Genomic DNA, 24,700 nt, shown 5'->3' on the forward strand with positions numbered 1-24,700 from the left:
GTCTTGTCCTGTATTAAAAAGGGGATGTATTGCAGGGACAAGTCTATAATTTTGCCACTTTATAGATCATTGGTTCGACCTCATCTGGAGTACGCGGTCCAGTTCTGGTCACCAGTACTAAGAAAAGATGTCCTTGAGTTGGAAAAAGTCCAGCGAAGGGCAACCAAACTAATTAGGGGTATGGAGGACCAGAGCTACGAGACAAGGCTACTAAATTTAAACATGTTCACATTAGAGGTGAGGAGATTAAGGGGGGATATGATTTCCATGTACAAAATGTTTAATGGTGGTAGCAACATTAGCGATAAACTGTTTAAAATTAACTCCGTTACAAAAACTAGAGGCCATCACCTAAAATTGGTGGAAAAAAAATTCCAGCACAAGGGGCGAAGGGGGTTCTTCACAGTAAGATCAGTTAGGGTCTGGAACTCACTGCCACAGACAGTGATTTCAGCAAATAATGTGGAATTGTTCAAGAAACTTTTGGACGATTTCTTAAGGGACCGTAATATACAGGGGTACAGGTACTCCTAGAATGAGATCCTAATAGGTTGGACTTGATGGACTAATGTCTTTATTCAACCTCAAATACTATGTAACTATGTAACTATGAATTCAGGAGTCGGCCAAACTTTTTTTTTCAGAGTCAGCTCCATTGACAATAACTAGAGAAAAGCTCAAAATTTTAAGGAGCATTGTCCACCTGGCTCCTGGGATGTATCCAGCCCTGTATTACCAGGTAAGAATAAGAGTTAATTTACTAAGTATTGACAAATGACTTGTTTCAGCAAACTAGCCATTAAAGGAGAACTATGAGGTGAGTGATTTTCATTCTATCTCATAGTTCAAGCCGATGTGTGACACTGAAACTGTCACACGTTGGCTTTATAGATCGGGGAGTGACAGAACACATACCGTTGCTCGCTCACTTTTCGATCATCACCCTGCAGAGAGTGATGACTGTCAGTTACTGTTCCCCGCTGGTATAGTCTGGATCCGTCCCAGGTGAAGTGCTTTCAGTATATCGCGAGTAATAACTCACGATATACTGAGCTTTGGGTCCCAGGAGGACGCTAGTATATGTCAGAAATGTGATCAGAAATGTTTGGCCATATAGTGTACACTCTGAGTGGCCAGATTATTATGACCACCTGACGTTTGTAGGCAAATTAGCTATAATTAGCTATAATTTCACGCTGAAGTTGCTAGAGGGCCAGACCATTATAAATAGGGACGCAAGTTGTTTACCACGACAGTAGAAGTGATGTTTTTTCTGAAGATATGGGTAAACAACGCGATTTAACAGCCTTTGAACGTGGGATGATTGTTGGCGCTCGGAGCCATGGAGCGAGTATCAGCAAAACAGCAGAATTCGTTAAATGTTTAAGAGCAGCTGTTGTTAAAGTGTTTAAAGACTGGACTGTCAGCCAATGGTCTGGGAGGACTGTCTGCAGAGAGGGATTGTCCAACCAGCTGCACATCGTTTTGGCTGACACCTGTTATAGTCACAGGTCGAAAAGAAAATGTTTTGCTTAGTGGAAAGCGTCAATTATCATTCCTGTTTATTGAACTGTCAAATGTTATGCTGTGAAAAGCAATGTATGGGCAGCCTTCCCCTCAGCTATGGGGAAAAGGGTTATAAATTGTAGCCTTCGGTTCACAGGTATTGCTCCAGGTCACATTCCAAAAACACAAATAGCAATATCACATCATCTGACATAGGAGAAGTTTACTCACAATGTTTTTAGGTATGGCTCTATTATGTTAAAAAGAAGAAAAAGCTTTTGAATTGTGTATATTGGCCAACTACACAGTATTTTAAAGCAGAACTCCGGGGTGAAGTTCCTCTTTAACATTTTGTTGCTACTGGCCTATTGTCCCTCACTATACTTCTACTCAGCATCATCAGGCTTTATAGATTTAGCTTACTACTATCTTTCACTTGGAGTTTGCTCTGTTATTTTCTCCTTTTAACATCTTTGTTCTGATTTTATTATCATCATTATTACTACTACTACTGCAGGTATTTATATAGTGCTGACAATTAGGCAGCGCTTTACATACTACACATCAGTCTCTGCCCTCAAGGAGCTTAAGGTCCCTATCGCACACACATACAGATCCAATGTACCTTCCAGAATGTATTTGGAGTGTGGGAGGAAACCCATGCAAGCACAGGTAGAAAATGCAAACTCCATGCAGATAGAGTGCTGACTGGGATTTGAACCAGGGACCCTGAGTGCTGCAAGGGAGAAGTTCTAACTACTAAGCCTCTCTGCTGCCCACACACAAATGTATTTATTTTTTTCTTTATGACATCACTGTTCACGCCAACACCATCAGCACATATTAGGGCTGCTGCAGACCTAAGTGATCCAGGATGCGGGACCCGGGATTGCGCGGTCATGCACAATTGCAGACAGCGATTTCTGCGTGGCCCCATTGATTTCAATGGGGTACATCCGCGCAGCAATCGCAGAAAAAAGGTAAATGTAACTTTTTTTGCGATACACGACGCGCGATCGCGTTCGGATGCACAGGCGGAAAACCGCGTGCTCTGCCCAGCACTACTGGGGTGCCATTAGAAAATCGTGGCACCCAAAGCGCGATCGTCAGTGATGGGCGAATCCGTGACCGCGCGGTATCGTGCACGATTGCCGCGCAGTCACAGATCGCCCAAGTGTGCACCGGCCCTTAAGACTAGGTTCACACGTAGGCAATTTATTGTGCGGATTTAGCTGCGCGATATCGCACTCAACAGAGGTTTGCATTCAAGTCTATGGAAGCTGTTCACACCTTTGGGATTTGTCACGCGGTAGAAATCGCCTGTTGCGCAAAAAGGTGCAGAAGCCATTGTTGGCCGGTTGTCGGACGGTATGGATCCCAAAGACATCTCTATGCAGTAAAAACTGTTCCGTTTTCAGAGCAAAAATCGAGCAAACAAAAACGTACTCAGCTCAATCGCCTAGGTGTGAACTCGCCTAAAGCTGCTTCTCAATCACCTTCTCCCTCCAAGCACTTAGCTCTCTCCTTTTCTTGCATTATATGTTTAACCTGGCTGTAGACAATGCGATAAGTTTCCTGAAATGCCAGGCTGTGGGCAGTAAGGCCACCTTCACATCTATGCATGTCATGAAATGCACAGCAACTCATGGGGTAGAGCTGATTTAGGCTGGGTTCACACCTTGGCGTATTGAATATGCGTGTCTGTCGCGCATTTTTTTTTACCGCGATTCGCGGTAAAAAAGTTGCGCGACCGTATCGCGATTTCGAAGGCTACTTGGCTGTATCCCAATGGAAAACGCCCTACAAAACGGCCCAAAGTAGTACCTGGACCTTTTCAGGCGTGGGACGTTTTGTAGGGCGTTAGGGACGGGCGGAAATACGGCAAGGTGGGAACGAGACCATTGACTACAATGCAATGTATATTTTTGACCGTTTTGTAGAGCATTCGTCGAACGTAGAACGCGCTACAAAATGGTCAGGTGTGAACGAGGGCTTACACTCCAGCGAGCTGTTGCAGTGCATTAACACGTTACTTTGAGTGGTAACGTACGCTACATTATGACATCCCAATCACCAAAGATAAAGAAATACAACCCAGCACACCACAAAGAGTGCTATGTATATTGTGGTGTGTGTTGAGGTAGTTGTGTGCTGTACTCTACCATACAGTGCATTGAGGTGCCATTCACAATGAATGGCACTGCAATGCAAAGCACATACAGCAGCTGCTGTATCACCCATGTGAATGGGTCCATATATGTGTGTTCTGCTTCCATCCATTTAGATAGTAAAATGATATGAGCTGCTGAGCCATACAAAGCACAACAGGGCAAGTGCATTTTTTTCTCATGAGTTGAAGTGCACTGCCAGCCTATTTAACATTAAAATTCAATTTAAATCATATGTATGAAAGTTTGTGCGTTAATGCATTCACATCGGAGGGCCATTGCAACCAATCAGAATCACTGTTTCATTTTTATACCTGTAATACAGGCATAAATGTTATCCTGATATGAACAGCAGATGGTTAATCTCAATGGAACAATGCAGCAGGGAGGTCTTATCCCAGGACAGGACAAATCCCAAATGTCAGGTCGACAATGCTCCTTTAATAAATTACAACTGGCACCTACATTTTTTAAATTTCTTCTAGTTGTAGTAAGTGGAGCAGTCGCCTAAAAAAAATCCTGCTGGCTCATGGATTGGACAGATTGGCTCCTGAATATGAATTTGCCCACCTTGTCTTATCCTTTCTCAATGTCATGTGCATGCCCATTAGCCCAACGTTTTCCATCCTTCGCCCCAGGCAAGCAATAGGCGCAAACGCATTACCCACCCACCGCCACCTTCAATGAGGTCACAATCTACAGCAAGGTATATAAAGATGACTAGGGAAGGTCCACATTGCTCAGTACCACACACACGGCTCTATCAGTCTGAGCCAAAACCCATCTGAACTTACGTCTCAAAAGCAGACAATTTTCAGCATAATGTAAGACTTTCCCAAGAGCTGCTACAGCCTTTTACTGTTTCCAAACACATCCCGTTGTACGTTTGTGAACTGATCACGCTTTGCAAATGACAATGAATCACTTGAATCTCTCAAACAGGATTTTGCGTAACACAATAATTAAAAGAGACCCTGTCACCAATCCATTCACACCGAGTTAAACACAGCAGGTAATTGAACTCATACCCAAAAGTCAATTTTCATTTTTTTCCTAATTTTGCTCCACAATCCCCCACTGCACTGTTCCAAAACCAGGACTTATATTTGTAAACACCTCCAAAACCTCCAGATCATGCTAGATCTGGGATAAGTACATATTGTGTAAACACAAGAGGCATGGTTTATGTTATTCCTTCCAGATCTGTGCACTAATCCAGAGCGAATCTTTACCTCTGTGCAGAAACTCCCTGGATCAAGGACTGCTGCTCTCTCTCCTTGTGCAGGGAGACTGGTCTTGTCTCCACCCCCCTCTTGTAGATTTCTGCAGTCTGCCTGAAGTGGGTGGGGCCTTTTGAGCCCCTCCCACAGCGTTGCTCCTTGCACAAGGTATGTACAGCACAGTGATGATGGCACTGCTACAATTACAAGGTAAAATCTAGATTTGCAGAGGCATTTGGCGCACACAAAGTGGATTTATACCCTTTATGGCTATGGAGAAAAGTTTTTGTGCCTGGAGTTTAGAGAAAAAACTACCCTTGCAGTGCCAACCTCCCGTATACAATGCTCACGTTATTCCTCGCTCCAGCAGGCTCCCTTTATCTGTGCAACTGGTCCCGTGAAGCCTTCTCTCCAAATGCTACTGGCCGAGGTCACATGCCTGTCTCCTCCACATCCAATGCAAGGCTAATGACGTAAAGGGACCCTCCACCACTCAGTGCATCAAGGAGAACAGGAGAGCAACGTTTCAGAACCATCAAATGTTCCTTCATAAGGCAAACATAGTGGTTACTGGTAACTATATTTGCCAGATGAAGGAACCGTTGATGGTTCAGAAACATTGAAGTCCACTAGTGCCACCATGTATTCTTAACATCAAAATAAAGGCGCTTTGACACGTTGAACTTGGTGTGCGGTGTGACAACTTGCATATCTGGATTTATGCGATGCCATCCGCTAGTCACGCCAGCACCCATTTGACTGCATTGGGATTCTGGTTTGGAGTGCGATGGCATGCTATTATGGGAGACCACCAAAGCCTGCCGAAGCGAGGATATGGTAAGTAATACCACCTCTTCATCTCCCCCAGGAACATTTAACCCGTGTAGTGCAGGGGGGTTTCCGCCACAGGGGTTTTTTTTTTTCTCCAGCTCAGAGTTGGCCTTTAAAGCTACCCTAAGCCTACCCATCACAAGTTGCCAATGCGCTGTCTAGTTATTACCATACATTGTTTATCACAAGGAACACTCATCATCAAATCAGACAAACATGACACCGCAGATGGATGCACCATGGCGTATTTACAAAACATCAGCAGCTCATTTTGTTGCCACTTTGGATGACTGATTTATGAACAATGGACCCCATACCTGTCTATTCTTCACCGGCAACTGTATCAAATCATACATCAAAGCTGCCGCTCACACATCAGATTATTATGAATGTGGAATAAGTTGATCAGCTCCATAATAGCAGTCCTCAGCCTATGACATGCCACAACTATTGTACACACAGACCTGAAAAGTCCCATTTTACTAAATGTGCATTTCATCAAGCCAAATGCAGTGTACATATGGAGCATCACATGCCCTGTGCACAGCTAGGAGACTGGAAGGCAGCGTGATCTCATCATGACCTCTACGATCATTCTCCACATTCTAGAACTAGACATATCGGAACATCTCCCCACTTATGAGTGTGTCTATCCAACGTGACAGTGATGAATCACACACCGATCTGCATGATCAGACCGCACATCGGGCACAGCAGAGCCTACACACAGCTCAGTGTGCCCTCCTGTTACCGTTTTATGGTCATTAAGTGGCACCGTGCCCTGGTACCTCTCGGGAACTCACCGTGCTCACCGCCGTTCACTGCTGGGGAGGCAAGACTTCCCGGCGCATCCCCAGCTGCCAACGGCGCATGCGCAGCTTACTCTCGCTTCGCCAGTAATTGCTGTCGACGCGAGACTTGCCTGCGCATGCGTAATGAGGGGGCCAGCTCTGTAGGAGAGGCAGAGGGAGATTTCTGCTGAGGGAATGCTGATAGTTTGCCGTAGGGCGATATTAGTTTACGTCAAGAAGAACGGATTGTAAAATGGTTGAAAAAAATGTTAAATAGTAGAACAATAAAGGGATTTAAAGAAATGTACACAGAATCAAATAAAAATAACTGCTTTCATGAGCTAATATCTTTGTGTTAACTTTTCAGGAACTTTATGAGGGTGAATTAATATTATTATTACTGGTATTTATGTAGCGCTGACAATATCGCAATACTTTTCTGGCGGTGTGATACCTTTAAAAAGTCCTGCAACTAGTTCATGAAAGCCTTGCAGTAGTTTGGTTATGAGTTCTGGTGCATGCTACAGATTCAGGTAATTCTTATTTGCACCACTTATCACTATGTCACAATGTGCCACTATGGCTGCACATTCAAAAATAATTACCCCCCCCCCCCCCCCCCTCCCCCCACTTTGTAGATGAGGAAACAAGGTATTTAAGACCAAATCTAAGTTGTAGTACAAAGACAGGTCAGAGTGCTCCAAGTTGGGCACGGTGTTGTAAAGAGCAGGGCATGTTTGTGTACGCCACCCTGCGTTACTGGTTACTAGGATGCTGTCTGGAGCACAGCATCCTTAGTTGCTTGGAAGCTGTTGGCTGCACGGCATCATAGTAACATAGTATGTAAGGTTGAATAAAGACCAAGTTCCATCCAGTTCAACCTATGTATGTGAGTGTGTATGTGTGTGTGTGTCTTTGTGTGTATTTATCTGGCTCTACAGCTTCCCATATCCCTGTAGATACTGCGAGAGAAGAAACTCATCCAATAGTTTATCAATGTTACCCACAGATACAACCGCCTGTGGGAGGGAATTCCAAACTTTCACTGCTCTCACAGTGAAATACCCCTTGCAAATTCTAAGACTGAACCCCCGGTCTTCTAACCTACTGTTGTGTCCCAGGGTTCTCAATACAGTTTTGGCATGAAACAGTTGGTTCCGAGTATTGTGGTCCCCATTGATGATTTTGAAGACTGCAATAAGGTCCCTTCTTAACCGCTTCTTTTTTAACTCACTTCTAAGGTGAATAAGTTTAGATTTTGAATGCGGTCCACATAACTCAGGACTTCAATCCCCTTAATTCATTTTATAGCCCTTCTCTGAACTCTCTCCAGTTCCAGGATGTCCCTCCTGAGAGTCGGCGACTAGAATTGTACCGCATACTCAAGATGGGGCCGAACCAATGATTTATAAAGTGGAAGTATTACTCTTTGATCCCTTGCTACAATTCCTCTTTTAATACACACCAGTATTTTGTTAGTTCTGCTGGCCGCTGCCTGGCATTGCTTACTATTGCCAAATCTGTGACCTATGAGCACCCCCTGGTCTTTTTCTATGTCTGACTTCTCTAATGTAGCACCCCCCCAAGTAGTAGTTTGTGCACATGTTCTTTACTCCCAAGTGTATAACCTTACTTTTTTCCACATTAAATTGCATTTTCCATCTTGTAGCCCATGCCTCAACTTTCCTTAGGTCCTTTTGTAGTGCGAATATCTCCTATTCGGAATGTACTGCTCTGCAGAGTTTAGTATCATCTGCAAAAACCGAAATTGAGCTATTTAGTCCAATCTCTATGTCATGGATGAATAAGATGAACAGGATTGGTCCCAGGACTGAACCCTGGGGCACCCCACTCCTAATCCTTGCCCAATTAGCAAATCATTCATTTATCACTACCCTGTGGGTCCATTCTTGCAGCCAATTTTCCACCCATGTACATACAATTTCATCTAGACCTATAGACCTTAGTTTATGGATTAAACGTTTGTAGGGTACCATGTCAAATGCTTTAGCAAAGTCCAGATACACCACGTCTACTGGCATTCCTTTGTCTAATTTAGTACTTACTGCTCTGTAAAATGTTAATAGATTGGTTGCTAGGATGCCATCAGCTGCGCATCCACCAGCATCCTAGCAACCAAAGATGCTGTGCAGCCCGGGGGCTGAACAGGCACCTGGCATGGACTGTACAATTTGGACATGGACACTCTGGTTTCAGCGTCCCCCTCCCCTCATGTCTCCATTCAACAAATTATGTACAGGTTTCCGACCAATACATTATTATTTTTTTTTACTATATTTGTCTATGCCACTCCTTATGAATTCCAGGCAGTCTATTCAGGGAATAGTTTCCAGGTATGTCACAATATACAGCAGCAATATTGTTTTAAAATAAAGCGCAATCTATTATTAACCACTTGCTGACCGGAGCAATTTTTTACATTTGCACACACATGATAAAATCTGAATTTTTGGCTAGTAAACAGCTTCAGACCCCCAAACAATGATATATTTTCTGAAAGCAGAGGCCCTGTAGAATAAAAAGCTGCTGGTTGCAATTTTTTATGTTGCACGGTGTGTGCGCAAATGTTTATCAAGACAGTATTTTTAGGATAAAATACACTAAAATTGAATTTAGTACACATAAACAGAATATAATACCCAATTTTTTGGTAAAATATAAAAGATGGGGTCACACTGGGTAAACAGATACTAAACATGTCAAGCCTTAAAATTGCGTGCTTCCGCGAAAGAGCAAAAAACTACAATACCCCAAATTTCCCATATGCAATGCTTCAAATGCTTTTACTGCTCATCAGTTTAGTATAAACAGTGATTAATGGCCCTAGAATTATTGGTCTCACTCAGACTTTCGCGGCGATATGTAACATGTGTGGTGCAATTTTCGTTTTTGCACGTAGGCGCATCCAACACATGTTTGCATTGTATGTGCGTTCATGTGGGGGGGGGGGGGACTTTTAAAAAAAAATGAATTTTTCTACACTCAACTTTATTGCTATCTCATCGGGGGCTAACAAGCCCCTTATGTAATAGCAAGCAGGATCTGACAGGTCATCTTTATAGAGACATCAAAGGTCTTTCAGACCCCCTAATGTCACCTAGGGGTCTGAAGGAGAAGAAGCCTGCTGATCTTCCTCCGATCCATCAGGGGAGACCCACAAGGAGGACAGCAGAGCCTTGGGAAGCCAGCGGCGTCGGAGGGGGGGGGGGACACACAGCGTCATACCATACAAGCGATCCGGCGCAGGTACAGACGCCGAATCGCTTGTACAGAAACAGCAATCACCTGCTGTTTAAAACAGTACCAAGAATATGACTGTAGCAGCTTAGTATAACCACTTCAAGCGGGTGATGTGTATTTATGTGAGCCCGCTTGACGTGGTTAAGAGCCCTTTTAAGCTGTAGCACTGCGTTACAGGGTGTTACCCTGAGAAAACTGGTCGGATGACAAGCAAAACATCTTCAAGAAAAATACAAGTCCAGTTGCTTTGATTTATTTTAACAGATAAACCATAACCTGGATGAACGAGAACCTTCCCAGAGATACATTATATGTGTTATTGTGTTGTATTTTGCACGTTAGCTTATTTATTTTGAATAGGCTTCCAATGCACAGTGATGTGTATTTTAACACAAATTGTTAACATACGTGCTGTGGTGTGTGTGCTAAAACACAAATGTGCTGCCTAGGTGTGTTAGGGGAACAGGAGCATGTCTTGTAAAGTGTAAGTAGGCTCGGCATAACTGCACATTGAGGCAAATTTACCTCTGAGTTTTCCTTCTTTCAGTGAAGCAAGGTCCACGCTATTACGCCTACAAGACTGGAATCTTCTTTCTGATGATATACAGCAGGCCAACCAAAGTGCCATTCCTGGCCAATTCCTGCTGAATAAGACAAAATTTGAGCTGTACAGGTGAAACTCGAATAATTAGAATATCGTGCAAAAGTAATTGCAGTAAGTGCTGGAAAAGGGGCCCAAACCAAGTACTGAGTACATATGCATGCTTGTACTTTTCAGAAGTCCGATATTGTTCTATGTATAATCCTTGTTTTATTGATTGCATGTAATAATCTACTTTTTCTAGGTTGTGTATTTGGGGTTCTTGGGGTTTTCATGAGCTGTAAGCCATAATCATCACAATTATGACAAATCACGGCTTGAACTATCTTGCTTTGCATGTAATGAGTCTATCTCATATATTAGTTTCACATTTTAAGTTGCATTAGTGAAATAAATGAACTTTGCACGATATTCGAATTATTCGAGTTTCACCTGTATGTGGCCCCCATCAGCACCACCCGATTCAACAAAAAGTCGATCTTTTAATGGACTGTTGTTGAAGGAGCTGGGTGGAAAGTTATTGGCCGAACAGTGCCGGGAGCAGTGGCTGCTGAATACAGTAGTTGGCAGCAGGAAGGTAGGACTTAGGAGAGATGTGTCCAGGGAAATCATCTATACCCAATGGCATGTAATTGTGCCATGTACGTTTACATGCAGACTGTTGTTGACAAATGCATCCACTGTCACCCTGCCATTAACTTAAACGGGCACAGCGGCCTCATTTGAATTGTGACACCTGGAATTCTTGCCACAAGAATCTGTAGGTTCTTAGGCAAGAAATCCCGGAACACAGCATGTGAATAAGGCCTAAGGCCTCTTTCACATAGACGGCAGCCTCCACCTCCCCTCGAAAAGCAATATGCAATGGAGCAGCGGTTTGCATGCATTCAGAAGGTGATATTGCCACCTCCTCAATTCCCGTTTGTTTTTTCATCTGAAGGGAGATTTTACATTGAAAAATTGTGCACCCAGCAAATATCTGTAAACATTTGTTTTGGGTGAATAATGCCAACATGTTCTTAATTTTAGATTGTAAGCCCTCACGGGCAAGGCCCTCCTCACCTTACAACACCCTACATTCGGACTGGGAAACAAATATACACTGAGTGGCCAGTTTATACACTGAGTGGCCAGTTTATTATGACCACCTGATGTTTGTAGGCAAATTATCTAAAATTAGCTATAATTTTGCGCTGAAGTTGCTAGAGGGCCAGACCATTATAAATAGGGAAGCAGGTTGTTTACCACGACAGTAAAAGTGATTTTTTCTGAAGATATGGGTAAACAACGCGATTTAACAGCCATTGAACGTGGGATGATTGTTGGCGCTCGGAGCCATGGAGCGAGTATCAGCAAAACAGCAGAATTCGTTAAATGTTCAAGAGCAGCGCTTGTTAAAGTGTTTAAAGACTGGACTGTCAGCCGAAAATCTGGGTCTGAACGTGTGAATTGTGGCCGTCAGCGACTAGTCAATGTTAGGGCAGAACGGAGAGTGGCAAGACTGGTACAAGTCAACAGAAGGGCAACAGTGCAGTGTCAGATTCCTCGCATCACCTTTCAACATCTTGTGGAGTCACGAGGCGGCCCAACGAAGTCATCTCGTGGAGTTATCTCGTGGCCCAACGAAGTACTGATGGGGTGGTCATAATAATCTGGCCACTCAGTGTATATTTGGAATCATTCAACCAAAATTAACCTTCACAGATATTCACAGTGCAAAGGGGCCTAACTGTTTGGTAAAGAGGTAACAACACTTCAGATGGAACTCTTATAATCTTTCTTGGTAACCAGGACTTGAAGCTGTCAGAACTGCACCGCACGGAACATGTAATTGCTAAAAAAAATTAGAAGATTGTTATAAGTCACAAGTCTGGTGTAGCTAAATAACTATTTCCAACTCCCATGACTGGGTAAACTTTGTGTGGTAATGAACAGGTTACCTACTGTTTGTTGCAAGTCAGTGTAAAAATATAATAAGCAGAAAGCTGCAGTTCTAAAAGCAGGGACTTGAGATGGTTTAACTCTTCTTTGTTATGTGATTGGCTTTATGTAGCCAGCATAGAGGTTAGTGACCCTTTATTCCAGGTTCAGGTTATACTGCTGAAAGCAACAGTATACTTCCCAGTAAGAGTCCAGGATTCAACAGTGCGTTCCTGATACTCCGGTTCTAGAAGGCAGCTGAGCTTATGGTACATATGATTGGGGTTGAGGTTTCATGCGGCTTCATTGTAAGGCACATGCTTTTCCATTGATATTAAAGAATATCTAAACCCAAAAAGAATTGTTTTTTTTAAAAAAATATTGCATCTTACCAGTCCTTAAATGTGGTTGCTGTATAAGTTTTCTTTTTACCTTTCTTTTCTCCTGGTAATTCTGCAAATAACACACTTCCTGCTATACTCACTCACGCTACTGTACCTATGGAAGGAGCCATGGTTCTCACCCAGTTTTGATTTAAACTACAAATATGTCTTGCTCTCTTCATCCCTAGTACATAAGGGTACAGGGGGATTACTAGTTTACAGAAGATAGCATGGAAGTAAGATAATATGGTTTCTGATTTTACTTCTATTCACAGGAAGTGACATCTCTGGCAAGATCCACAGGCCATTTCTGTGCTGTCTGAAAATGTTCTTGGCCTGCAAACAGAAAACGTATGCAGCCACAACATCTAAGTACTGCTAAGCTGCAATATATTCAATTTTTTTTATCTTGGGCTTAGATATCCTTTAATGCATCTTTAGCATGTGGACGATAATATGAAATCACCTGCACTTCATACAGTGTACAGACCTTGGAAAGGTTGGTGCTTGAAGTGACAACACGGATGGCGCCGTGTCAGATACAGTCCATAATTGAAGTCACCAGCACTCGATGATGTGTGCAAGAAGTAAAGCACTTTTTATTAAATCGTCACATGCGTCATACAGCCAACGTTTCGGGGCCACGCAGGGTCCCTTCTTCTGGATGACATGTGGAAACGAATAATGTAATGAGCATCACAGTACACTTTGCACCCTCACGTGAGTAAATAAAATGTACATGTACATGCATGTGTATTTTTACATGCCCTGACACACGTCTTAATGGTTCTCATTTGATTTCAATGAAACCACATGTGTTAAAACTCATATGTTGGAATCCATCTTAGTCTTCGGAAATTCGAGAAGATAGATGGCAAGTCTTAGGCTCCAGTCACACTAGACTTTAGGATGCGTCTGGGGGATTCTTGCTGCAGGAATGCCAGGTGTGTCTGTACAGATGCAGCAGATGTGCCCATTGAAGCTAATGACAGGCTGACAGCGACCGCAGCTGTCGCTCATGGAATGATTGCCTGCGGTTTGGGTAGATAATTGTCCTTGAATAAAATCTGTCTGCATCCAGGGACAATTATCTGAACATCAGGGACGCATTCCATACAAACACACCTGGGATTCCTGCCGCAAGAATCCCTAGGTTTGTGCTGCAGGAATCCCCAACTGCCTCGTGTGAATGTAGCCTCAGACAGGCTTCAGGTTAGTGCAGTCCAGTACTGCATGTACATGTGCATGTACAGTACTATGTGCATTGCTGTGCCATTCATTTAGAATTACACCCCAACGCACACATGCAGTTGCTGCCAGCAAATCTTTGCTACAACACAACACAGTGCACATACCGTACATTGTGGTTTTCTGCATTGCCAAAAATGCTGCAGGTGCGGTTTTTCTTATGCTGCCAGCCTGTTCATAAGGAACAGGCTGATTTATCACAGCATGTCCCAACACACAAAAATATGTACATTACCATGCATGCGGTAATGCACACACCAGTGTAAAGGAGCCCTTAAATGAATGTACAAGGCTGGTATAAAACAGAATTCACCAGTGTCTAACCAATGTATCAGTGCTGGGTAGATAATCATGTGCTATGTGTTGTGGCAGGAACCACTACAAGCCAAGTACAATATAAAAATGACAACAGCAGATCACTTTGCCCATAAGATTGACAGAAGTTATATCACATACAACAAAAGGTGTTGGAACTCCCCAGTATGTTGGGGCTTATCTGTGGAATCAAATTGTGTTTAAAAGTAAAACTGTCATGCTGTTAAACTTGTATAATCAACATAACACGTTAAGAAAAAACACTGTGAGGTGCCTGTAAATACATTCTGATTTCCGAAATGATCACTCCCATCCCAAAACAAGCTCACCACGTTTTAAGTTAGTAAATCTGGCCATACACAGATTGGATTTTGGCCATTTCCTGGTGGTTCAGTCAAAATTCGATCTGTGAGTGGCTCTGCTGGCACCACGCGACTGCACAAAAGTCGATTTCTCAAGAAGCCGGGTAGTTTGCAGTCACTGTTTGGGTATTCTGTCCGCCGTGGCCACCAGCTGACTGAATACAATACAATAGTCGGTAGGGGATTCTCCTCTATTCACGCTCTTTAGTGTAGATGGGGAAATCAAGTGATTATTCTCATTCCGCCTTTGGGGCTGAGCAAGAAAAATCTCAAGGTGCATGGGCAGCTTAAAGTTGTATTAAACTCTCAAACTTTTTCCAATAATGAATCCAGATCAAACAAATATACACTGCCCAGCAAAGCATATCTTTACATTTTCCCCCAAGCACTTACAATTATCATGTTTCCAAACAGCTGACTCCAGCTCTCTTATCTCAGCAACCCTGAACTTCCTGTGCGGTACAAGATCGCAAGGGAGAGCACAGCTTCCAACGGACACATTTTAATAGACGCGTGTTTATACGTGCGCTTGCAGCTACAACCACAGTCTTTTGGGGACAGAACGCGCTGAAATCCCCCAGAAAATTGCACATGTACATTTTGCCACGTTCTGCATTTATGTGCACACGTAGGAACGAACGTGCTGGTGTGAACACGGTATGTGTTCTCTCACTCCCCAATCTACAGAGTCGACGTGTGACAGTTTTCAATGTCACACGTTAGCTCATAACGAAGGATGAGTGTAAATCACTCACCTCATAGTTCTCCTTTAAGTGTAATTTATGTTATGCTGCTACTGCCAAATAATTAGGAGCAGAAAACTAGCAGTTTGGATTGTTTAAATTTAGGACTGCACAACTAAAAGCTGCATGTACTCTGAATAGAGGTAAAGTTCTGGGCACTGTGTCTGGACACTGCAGACCATGTGATCTAGGCTGCCTAGGCTTTACATACATTTCATAAGGGTATGTGTGAACATCAGGTTTTTTTTATAATGAAAAGAAAACTGTATTGTTTAAAGATGAATAGGGTTTGGTATTGATGTCATGTTGTCACTATTGATTCATGTGAAGTGTGAATTTGAAGAAAAGGTATGATTTCCGTATCGATCAAACCAGGGAATTCCCTCACCGATGTGCAAGTAAAGTGTAAAGATTGATTTAAAATACATACAATTTACAAAGTCTGTCACATGAAATCATTGCCTAAGGATCTCATTTAATTGGTAACCATGCTCCATCACAGGTTTTTATTTTGTCATAAGCAATAACGCCAATAAATGTAAAAATCATAATTCATCAAGTCATTTTAATGAGCCATAATTCACAGCAGGGAAAATCGGGCAGAGTTAAATGCTGGTTTTTGGTAATCTGCATTTCTTCCACACCTGTTCCATTCCCTGTGCCAAGTCTAGAGAAGGCTACACTTGTAGACTGCATGGAAAACAAAAGCACAAGACTACTAAACCAGTTGTTATCCTGAACCTGCATCAAAAAGTCTTATATGACATAAAATATGTTTATAGGTTGAACTGGATGGACCCTTGTCTTTATTCAACCTCACCTACTATGTTACTATGTTACGTATTTGAAACAAGTACAAGTGAGGCGCTGAATTAAAATATTCAGATAAGTCAGAACGTGATAAAGCACAATGGCTTCAGTGAGTCTGCTCTCAACAAAAACAGGATCTCCCACATACAAAAAGGAATCCAGGGTTAAAGATATACGCATATATGCAGTACAATGAGAGCGCCATAAAGGACAGAATGAGAGTCCACAAAGTTAAATAATGGAATGGGTTAATAAATGACAACATTAATTACTTGCTTGTAGGGTATAGCCAACAACAGTGTTGCCTGTTGGCTATACCACACACAACAAGTAATTAATCCCTGGTGATTTGTGCAAATTTTTGAGTCCATAATACTACCTATCATGTTAGGCCCTAAGGAAGGGGAGGGTATTTTTCCCCCTGAAATGCATTGGCTATTTTGTGTTGTCATTTATTAACTCATTCTATTCTTAAACTTTTTTGGATTCTCATTCTGCCTTCTTTGGCACTCTTATTGGACTGGATATACAGGGGTCTATTCACAAAGCTGCCGAAGGATCTGGCCATAGCTTCGGCCGATCCTTCGGCTAGCTTCGGCACCAGGACCCCTTCGGTTCAGGAGAACCGAGGGGGTGCTAGTGTATATCTTCATATGACATATTGTCCTTGTACTCCTCAACAGCTGTTGGCTATTGGAAAGGAGCAGGTCATCCTGGCACATCTGAAATATCAGAAGACCTTTTCTACATGTGTGGGTAAGAAATCCCACCTCCTTCACGCTAAACCAACCCCTAATATCCACTGTGTTGAGGCTGGAGCGATTAGTACAACACTGTGAAAAATATATAGTATAATGACTGTAATTTCTATGTCCTGTTCCTATATCCTGCTCCATCGTTTATAGTTAAAAGCAAGAAATTGTTTCATAGTAGTTCACAATGTGTATAAAAGTGTCTAATGTAACAGCTGTTCTTCTCTTAGAATCTAACAGTCTTCTTTATATTTTCCCATAATGCACAATAAGCAGAAAAAGAATCTATATGTACCCCGACTTCCTTCCGGGTATGTCCTCCTTTGTCCTGAAGAATTGGCAACCAAGCCAAGATATAAGTGCACAACGCTTTTTTCTTTGGGTCACCCTCAAGGATAGATAATCCCTCCTTGATATAAAATAAAGAAATCTGCGCTTCTGGAACTACCTAAATTAATTAAATTAAATTAAAACCTAAAGCAGCTAAGAAAAAAGGAGGAAACTCCTTAGATGAACGATAAAGATTAGATCAAAGCGCTAAAGGTGTCAGTCATAAAGATAATAATATGAAATACAATCAAGTATTAAGGGAAAAAACGAGCGATCCAGTGGAAATAGTGAGTAAACCGGGGTTAGGTAAGAATGATTAGGAGTGTCAATATATATCTTAGATGAAAATCTTAAATAAATAATGTCAAAGAAACAAAAAAAAAATTAATTAATTAGTGTCAAAAGAACTGTAAAAAACGAAAAAACAGAACTAGTGACAGTAACAAATGTGAAACAAAAGTAATAATAGGTGTTACATTAAGTCAACAGTCAGAAATATGTAACAAAGATCATGGTAGCCTTTCAAAGTCAATCAGAAATAAATAACACTTCATAGGCTGATCTCCAGATAGAACTCTTTCAATGCAGATGTCAAAATCGGCGAAACATACAATGTTCAGTGAATAATAGAAAGCCGGGGGAGACAGACACAAATAATAGTTAATCTATTTCGGTTGCAGTCCGACGACCCCCCTTAGGGATGTGTACTCACCCCAATGTAGTGAGTAGATGGCTTTTTTGGTGAGCGGCACTTTGGTGTATAATCCTGCTTCACTTTAAAAACGATTGTTCCCGCTTTGAGACCCAGCAGGGGGAAAGTTTTCTTCCTTGCAGCACTGGATGTGTTCCACAAACACAATGATAAATTCTCCCAAGTGCACTGTCAGCGAACCTGGGGAGTTCAAAGCATTGATGATCTGTAAAGTGTAGAAACATAAAAGCAGTGGTAACATAGCATGGACTCTCTCTTAAGAGTATGTGCAAGAGTTTCAAATGACTGCGGCCGTCAGTCGTAGAGATCAATGTAACGTCAAATGCTCCGCCCTATGCGAATTACGTCCAACGTGACTTCATCAGGGATCAGGATCAATAATCCCTCCTTGATGTCTCAGATTGAAAAGACTTCCCACTCTGGTCATATTTACAACCTAGGCATTTGCTCAACAATCCCTCTGTATGCCAGAATTACAGCAGAGATCTGTCACCACCCTAGAAGAATTGTGCTCTTCAGAATCTCTGCTGCAGAACCTAACTGCTGCTGTTTACCAACCCATGCTTACTCCTGCAAACCCAGAAAAAGACCACATATACAATAAATGGGGATGAGATATCAATACAATTTTTACAGACCAAGAATGGGAAAACATAAACATAATTACAACAATGTGATCCCCATCAAGAAAATAACTTCAAAATATGCTCTAGATCAGTGGTTCTCAACCTGTGTAACCTCAAGACCCACATTTGTCATTAAGTTGTGACCCAAGTTGCACTGCAATAGAACGCATTGTGGGCAGCTCTGCTGTGATGTAGAGGTGCCGGGAGCCAGATTGTGATGTCACTCCGGTCCAGGCACCTCTACAGGGTACGCAAGTGAGCTGTAAGCAATGCAAGTATGGATGGAGCTCCCTCGCAGGCACAGCCCCAGCCAACCCCACCCCAACCTGACACTCCGGACCGAGCAGCATTTTTTGAATGGCAGCTTGGCGCGAGAACTGACAGTCCTGCGCTAGAGGGAGGCTGAGGAGCCTCTCACCTAGAAAAGTGAACTGCACACGGGGACCCACTGAACACGGGGTCGCCACCCACTTTTGGGTCATGACCCACCAGTTGAGAACCAAGGCTCTAGATGGTATTGGGTACCACATCCCCTGCACAAACTCTTCTAGCGACAGGTTATGTTGGAGATGCCAGAAGGAAGATATCACCTTTATCAACATGTGATGGAACTGCCAGATAACCCAGAACGTTTGGCAGGCAATCAAGAGTCAAATTCCTGTAATAACAGACACCCCAAACCTCATACCATCCCTCGCATTACTACACCAGCACCCCTAAGCAAAATATAGGAAAACACTGCTTTTCTACAGTCTTGATGCAGCTAGTCATCCTTACTTACTGGAAATCTATGTATCAGCCCTGCTTAAAGAATTTCTACACCACAACTGATAAAATTGCAGTAATGGAGAAACTGATACACATGTTCCATAACAAAATGACTTTGACATACAACCGAATAATGACTACCCCTGACCCCCATGATCAAGCAGCTTAATGAGGCTCCCCTTGTTCCTGCACCCATATCCCCCCAACACCATCCTAGGTCCACCCGCCCTTTCTTGCAGTCTGAAACATACCACTACTACTGTGTCCATTTTCATTTCCAAAAATTAACATTTTGTGCCCCCCCACCTAAACAAATGGGACCTCATATGCCAAGGAGTTATATTTTAGCAACTTGATTAACCCAACAAGACCACATACAGTAACTCATACCCTGTACTCCCCCAATTCAAAGAAGGCAGCTTAACCTCATTAGTTACATTACTCCTCTTTTCCTACCACATGATCCACTGCCTCTTGCACATCATCCACACATTGTCCCACGTCCCATGCTCAACACTGCACTGGTTACATTTCATTACAAATGGGATAAATGAAAAAATAACCTCAAAACATGTTTATAATGCCCATGTTCAAATGTATGTATTATATATGATATTTGACATTACATATACAATACTTTGTGTCTAATGCTTTAATAAACTCTACTTTCTGGTGGAAAAAGTGATCTATATGATTAGTTATAACAAGAACAATCATTCATTCATACATATTTAAACACAAGGCCTGTAATGTTTGATGGAATGTGAAATTCCTTCATTATTCCCTGTTTTTACAGTGCACATACAGCCCTCTGCATGTCATTCAATGGGCTCACATTCTGATAGCTTTCCTTTAGGCAGTGACATAGAATGACATAATCCTTGGAGTAGAAGTCTGCAGTGAAAATGGGATATAACAGACTCATGTGGATTCACCATTTATTCTAGCTTGGTCTCATATTCTGGGCAATTCCGTAAACTGCATGACATGGTGTCTAGGAAAGCCGGTTAAATAGAAATATCTGTTTTTATTACAATTGCCACATACTTCCCAATCACTGATGTATTTGGGATTGTCAAATAAAATCAAAGATTGAAACTGTGTATTTAGAAGCGCTTTGAAATTGTTACCGTATTATATGCTATTGTGTAACCTTACTTATGGTAAATATCAGAAAAGTTAAGAGAGTTCTGAAGTCCCAGCATATCCTCTCCTGTTATAACATCAGCATTGTAATATGAATACATACTATAGCTGTTTTTGATAATGCAATCAAAGCTGACTTAACAAAACTCCCTTTTATGTAGTGAGTGCTGCCTTCTGTCTGGCCATCACTTTCAGCAACTTCCTGGATCCCCTGTGTGATGTATATCTCTTTTCCTGCTGCAATCAATGATAATGTTACATTGCTCAGACTAGGGATGCAACGATACTAATATCAGTGCCGATACCGAGTATTTGGGCGAGTATTCATACTCACCCAAATGCTACCATATCTTTCCAAATACTGGAACTTCCGGTCAGAGGAAGATTTCCTCTGACCGGCAGAGCCATAGGGGAACGTGGAGCTGAACTTAGCACATGCTAAGACATGCTGTTCGGTCGGCTCCATGGTGATTGGTTGAGAAGCAAGCTTCACGGCCAATCAGCATAGAGCCTGCCGAACAGCCAACTCCTTGCTGATTGGCTGGGAAGCTGGTTTCCCGGACAATCAGCATCAAGCTGGCCGAACAGCCGGCTCCTTGCTGATTATCTGGGAAGCTGGATTTCCAGCCAATCAGCTTGGAGCCAGCTTCCCGGCCAATCAGGAATCCAGGAGGTGGGTCACTACTCAACGCCACACTTCCTGATTGCCTGGCAAGCCGGCTCGATGCTGATTGGCTGGGAAGCCATTTTCCTGCCAAATTACAATCGAGTCAGCCAAACAACATGGAGCCGGCTTCTCAGGCAATCAGGAAGCCGGGAGGCATGTCAGCTCAGGAAGCTGGGCTGACTGCCCGGGAAGCCAGCTCCATGCCAGTGGAAGCACCGTTATCGGTACTCAGTATGGGCGAGTACCGAAAGCAAAATATCGGTACTCATACCCGATACTGAAAAAAACGGTCTCGGTGCATCCCTAGTTCAGAAGTTGGGTTGTAGTTCAGAGGGCAGGATCTGTGAGCTGTGACACAGGGCTGAGTTAAATTATGTCAGTACATTGAGGAAGCACATCCTATGGGCATCTTTAATAAGTACATTTACAGTCTTCTAGAGCGATACGATTATTAGGCGTGAGATAGAACTCATGGAAATGTAATACAGAAAGACATATTTATTTTTAATTTTTGACCATTGGGATCTTTTAATGTCATGAACATGAAAAAGACTCCTATGATTTATACTTGATACATTCTAATATTTCAAAAGTAGAGAAAATTCCACGTAATATATACATAAATGATTCTTCTAATGTAAATGTTGACTCCATATGGTTATTAAAACATGCAAAATGTCAGATTGATTTGTACCTTTCTCAAGTAAACGTGAGAAAGGTTACATGCTACATGCTGCTTAACCACAGGATTTAATCTTTCAATAATAGAAAGGGAAAGGAAGTGCTTGAGAGCCTTCTGCAGTGGACAAATGCCCAAAGGACATGAGAATACAATCCTTCATGTCTGTGGCTGTCAAAACAGTCACCATTACAGATCAAAGAAGATTCAGCCATTTCCACAGACTTTGCCTGTGTAAATCAAATGGACACAGATGGAATAAGACATAAAAATGTGTGATTTACTGCTTCATAAGTATAACCTCAAGCGGACAACAAGGTGCTGGAACAGTGTTGAAGAACTTTGAGGAAACCTAGTTGCCGTAAACATCTTATTACGCTAAAATGATACATACACTCTAAAACACTACAGAATGTAAAAAATGCATTACAGTACTGGAAGCATTCTAAACTACAATGTGAATTTTACTGCCTTTAAGGGAAATTTAATATCTGCTTAGCTTTTTGGAGCACAGCCATTGTACAATTCTATTTAGAATAATTTTGAATAACATTTTATGATGATATTTGAGATAATTACATTAGCGTGCATGTGTGGGGGGATGGGTGTAGAAATAAAAAAAAAAAACTTTTACATTTTGTGATGAAGTGCACGGTCAGGTACTTAGGTACTCCACAATTAAGAAGCAGTATGTAAAAATAAAAAATAACATAAAATGTCCTTGTAAAGACTAATGGAGAATTTAAACTTTGCATTAATTTTATGTATAGTGCATATCAATGAAACGGTAAAAGTAATAGTTCAGCCCTATAAAATTGTATTTTTACTGAAAGGCTTTAGATAAGTGATGATTCCTAAATTGTTAGTTTTAGGGCTTATGCACATGGGTGCCTGGGACCAAACGTAAATTTTGGAATATTTTCCTTACTGGGAGCCACATGTGCTGCACACAGCAACCCATTGAAATTAAGAAAAATAAGAAGAATTATTATAAAGGGGGCTTCCAGATATCAATACATCCTCCCCGCAAACCCCCACATCCCTATTGAAAGATAGAATATTGGGATGAGTCCTCTCAACATTGGGACAAGATACCTTGCAAGATAGGGAGGCTTTGCTGCCCTCCTCAATGCAAGGTACCCTCCCAATGTTTTCCTTTCCTGACCACCCAGGCTTCTTGCCTGAATAAGGGTCTGGTAGGAATTTTAGGGGGAACCCATGCCGTTACATCATGCGTGAGGTACGGTAGCTATGTAATTAAGCCCAACTCCACTCAAAACATTTTTGTTTTGTTTAGGATCAAGCAAATAAGAGTTAGAACCTCTGTTTGGATTCAGCCAACATTTGAACCCTGTATGGCTAGCTTACTGTAAGATCAGAAATATTTAAAAAACCCACCAGTTCCTGTTATAGTGCAGATTATTTAAACCCCCTGGATATCTTTGTTAGCCCCAGGTCCAGAACGTTTCCATTGTATGGGAAAAAGACAAGCCAACCTAGCGCCTCTGCTAACTGTAAAATACCTGAAAGAGTAGGGTTTGTACCCTATCTACCTATAGAGCCGGTTTATAAATACATCTTCAGTAAAAGAATCCACAAAAACCATATTTGCACAAATACTTATTTATGTGTTTCTCAGAAAACAGCAATTAATGCTTTTTCTATATCTTACAGAAATATAGTTTTATAGTGTTGATTGTATTGTACTATATTGGCTCTTTTAGTGGTAAGAATTTGTTTTCTAATATTGTCTAGCAAATGTCTATGCTGGACAAACCCCAAAGTGACAAACCTGCAGGCTGAGGAGGTCAGTAAATGATAACAGATCTTTTATTTCTAACGTGACTTAGCGGTTCTCTTTAAATATTTTGTTTTGTTGTATACAAAATTGTCTTCATGTTCCCTCATATAATAAAGGGCCATTCATTTACCTGTTCAGGATGCAGTGATAGAACGCTAACTAGAAAATGTGTAAAGGAATAAAGTACAAGTCTGTTATAAGAACTGATGGAAAAGCAGTGTGCTTAAGAAACACTCCTAATCACACCTACATTACAAATTCCCCTAAACTGTCACTGTGAAATACAAAGAATTGCTGCAATGCTTAATGATAATCTGAGTCATTTCTATGAGCCACGGAGAACACACTAGCCTCTTACTTGCATTGCTTGTGCAAGATCTTTTTATGTAGGTGGTCATATTCAATGTAAGAAACTTATGAGGGCGAACACGTCTTCAGGACTCTTTTTCTGATCGCGTCAATACACTTTACCAAGGAAAGCAGAGAGACATTTTCAGAATGTCATTTATGCCTATGTATGCCGCCTACCTCAAAGTTGCAGAACTAACTGTTGACCTGCAGTGTATTGCTTCATTACCTAAGAGAATCACCACGATAAAATACCAGAAAGGTTTATGCTGGTCACTGCCAAGGCCTCCATCTTGCATTGGAGGCTGCCACTGCATGGCTCATAGAAATGCCATTAAATTTTATGGCAGCCGAAAAAAACCTGCATTGGAATACTGGAACAAAACCAGAGTTGTTGTCCACAGCAACCAATCAAATTTCATATTTTTATACATGTTGCATCATTTTTAAAGAGTTCCTGACTTATGGAATTGTATTATGAAAAGAAGCAGTTAAAGTAGAACTCCAGGACAAAAATATTATGAAACCTTGCAGTGGGCTTCCCCTGCACTGCAAGAGTTAACTGCTCGTTTTGGTCTAGGGAGGATAATAAAGTTATACTCCCCTGGTCCTCGGTGGCAGCATGCTATTAGACCGCTCCTTCCAACATCTCTCCCCCTCCGCTGCAGCGGTTTAAGGGTCCTCGAGTCATCATACACAGTGCATTGGACAC

The 24,700-nt window shown here is 41.9% G+C and overlaps 1 protein-coding gene across 1 annotated transcript in view; it reads right to left on the bottom strand.

Moving 5' to 3' along the window:
* LOC108798345 (ubiquitin-conjugating enzyme E2 E2) overlaps window positions 1-6,614 on the bottom strand; it is a 183,876-nt gene extending 177,262 nt beyond the window's left edge. The window contains exon 1 of the mRNA XM_018570087.1: window positions 6,529-6,614. The gene's annotated coding sequence lies outside the window, so the exon portion shown is untranslated. The remainder of the gene's footprint in view (window positions 1-6,528) is intronic.
* Window positions 6,615-24,700: the final 18,086 nt, after the last annotated feature.

This window comes from Nanorana parkeri, unplaced genomic scaffold, assembly GCF_000935625.1.
Source record: "Nanorana parkeri isolate BGI_ZX_2015 unplaced genomic scaffold, ASM93562v1 scaffold37, whole genome shotgun sequence".
NCBI classification, from domain to species: Eukaryota; Metazoa; Chordata; class Amphibia; order Anura; family Dicroglossidae; genus Nanorana; species Nanorana parkeri.